Raw genomic sequence first — 2,987 nt, forward strand, 5'->3', positions numbered from 1 at the left:
AAAAAAATTGGATAAGCATTTTGTGCCCTACACCGCTTCTATTGCTTACCCAACGGACCGGGCATGTTATACTCAAGAGGACATAACATAAAAGATTCGATCGGCCCTGCCTATGTATCGACTATTAAGAGCTCATAAGAAGATTGAAGCAGGAAGTCTTAATGAACCTACCGATTCTTCATATCTTTGGTATTTTAACTACTAACCACTTGATGAATATTCTTCTCTCTTTTTGCATAAAATTTGATGGAGAGACTTTGCTTACTGTATCGAGAATTTGAGCAAAAGAAAGTGAATTCATTATCTCAAATTTTTTATTGATTTGCTTCTGAAATTAACTTTAAGGAGATATATGGGAAGAGAAGGAAAATAATAAACATAAAACTTTAAGTCAGTGAACCTATAACAACTTATTAACTATGTTAAAAGCTAAACCTTTGGGTACTCTTGAATAGCTCTCCAACACATCTTTCCAACATCCTGCGAATAAAAAATATCAATAAAGTAACTCTGCTTAATGTTTACTTATTACAATCAAACTCAATGATTTATATTTTTTCAGTTTGTTTAGCTTATTTCACTGAATCTTTCATATATAAAATTATGTTTGAGATAATTCTAGGTAGCAGTTTTTCAAACAAAAGAGACTCTTTTTCAAACAAAAGAGCAGAGTCTCTGCTCTCTCAGCCGTTCTTGAGTGTAAGAATAAACCTTTGGTTTCATCCAAAAAAGAAAATTAACCTTTGGAAGAGTTGCCATGTAAGACTACAGAATCTCATCATTGAGGATGATACTTTTGATAGACATTGCAGCTTCGTAATCTGATTAGTACTCTCTCTACTCTCTTTGTGAAACAAATTGTGACACCCTCCTGCTTCTGGTTCTGAGACCTAAACCAAAAAGGATAATCACTTTTTAAGAGCATTTGCAAGAAAAAGAATTAGCATTCACATGAGAGTGAGTAAGATGAACTGATATTCACATAAGATGACCCGGTATTCATAGTCAATTGCCATGCTAATTTCTGAAAATGCACTCAAATTCTAATATCAACAATTTGAATAATCAACCAGATACAGTAGAATAACAAAATAATGGAGTGATCATATCTCTTTACTATTTCAACTCAGAATCTATTTACGACAAAGAAAAAACTAAGAGGAGTGTTAGGCTTGTAATTCCAGGGTTAGCTAAAATAGAAAACAATTACCTTTTAATCCAGGGGCAGTGTGTACATCACCTCCTTTCTTCACAATGACCGGATTTCAACAGCGTTATTTAAGGTGGAGGGAGCGATGAGTTGAAGCAGAGATGACATGATTATTTATAGGTGTAGACTTCATCGGTTACCATGGATGAGTCTGATCGGTATTGATTGCGACAGAGTGGAAGGAGTGGCGTTAACTGCATCCATTATTATATCACCAGAACAAGTCAGGTGGTAAAGGGGTTGCGGTTGTAACTTCCGCCACCCGAGTTCGATTTGCGCTGGGAGGGACTATTTACATTGATTGGGTTCCCGGCAAAGAGGTGAAAACACCTTTTTTTTCCATTATTATATCGACCGATTTAAGGCCAAAGACGTTACACACGAGCGAATCCAGGTTATTAATTAAGTGGATGCACTATTGAATTATTATATCGACCGATTTAAGGCCAAAGACGTTACACACGGGCGAATCCAGGTTATTAATTAAGTGGATGCACTATTGATTACAAAATGGAAAAAATCAAAAGGTGGTTTCGAAATCGGGTCTGGTATGGGTGCACAACACCACTTTTCCACCTGCTCTAACTGAATTTTTATGTTATCCTATATGAATACTACATTATAAATAAATATTAAGGGTGCACAGGCTCCCATAGTGGGTAACCTGGCTTCGCCCCTGGTTACACAGCTGGAATGTGACGTTGACGGAGACGATGAAACATCAGTCAATGGGCTGAAAACCCAATGTGATCGTATAAATGTTGATTTAATGCCACCGCACTCGACAAGTTTCAGCATCAACTTGCCAAAATAATCCTAAAAGCCAATCCATGCCAAGCTTATGATAGAATTCTGGGCCTAAATAAATAAGAAGCTTAACCCTTCAAGCCCAAAGCCCAAATCAAAAACATCTTCCAGCAAATGGGAAAATGACAAGTGTCTTAAAATGAAACTCTACTTTATTAGTATATATATATTACTTTATTTTTGATTTTAACCAATACATTATATCTACTAATAATAGCAATCCCAATTAATTCAAAAAGTTGTGAATTCCACTTATGTTGAAAGGTTGTGTCTTTTCAACAACTAAAAGTTGTGCCTTTTTATTTAAAAATATCTATTTATATTGAAAGAATGTGACCATTTATATTGAAAAGTTGTGACTCTTTATATAAGTATTATTACAAAAAGACACAACCTTTTAATTCAAAAGATGTGACTCTTCAAACAAATTTTTGAAAATCTATAAATAGTCCAATGTATATGCCTTCTAAAGGCATAATTTTCACTAATCAAGTAAAATGGTGAAGAAAAAAAAATTAATAATAGCAAACCCAAACAATGTTGAAAAGTTGTATGTTTTATAAGAATTTTATTTCTTGTTAAAAGTTGTGTCTTTTCATTATATATTAAGATATGTCCTTTCATTATTTGTTTCAAGAGTTGTGTATTAGTTAGTATTTAAATTAAAAAGATGTAATTATTTAAATGAAAAATTGTGACTATTCATATATGTATCATTTCAAAATAACTACCTTTAAATTGAAAAGTTGTGACTATTCATACAAGTATCATTTTAAAATAACCACCTTTAAACTGGAAAAAATGTGACTATACATCTATATGAAAGTTGCATTTCTTAATTTTTTATATGAAAAGTTGTATTTATTAGTATTGAGATGAAAAATTATGTCTTTTTGTTTTTATTTTGCTCATATCTATTTATTAATATTTGCAATTGTTTTATTTCTAAAAATCAGTGTATTGGTTTATA

General features: G+C 32.5%; 1 long non-coding RNA gene across 1 annotated transcript; it reads right to left on the bottom strand.

Annotated features, from left to right (window-relative positions):
- Positions 1–400: 400 nt before the first annotated feature.
- On the bottom strand, positions 401–1,283 carry LOC106320964. The gene is made up of 3 exons (XR_001265978.1): positions 1,211–1,283; positions 742–890; positions 401–480 (listed from the first exon to the last, which is right to left on the bottom strand). It is a non-coding gene; the product is annotated as an uncharacterized LOC106320964 (long non-coding RNA).
- Positions 1,284–2,987: the final 1,704 nt, after the last annotated feature.

The sequence above is a fragment of the Brassica oleracea genome, unplaced genomic scaffold (genome assembly GCF_000695525.1).
Source record: "Brassica oleracea var. oleracea cultivar TO1000 unplaced genomic scaffold, BOL UnpScaffold01154, whole genome shotgun sequence".
Taxonomy (NCBI): domain Eukaryota; kingdom Viridiplantae; phylum Streptophyta; class Magnoliopsida; order Brassicales; family Brassicaceae; genus Brassica; species Brassica oleracea.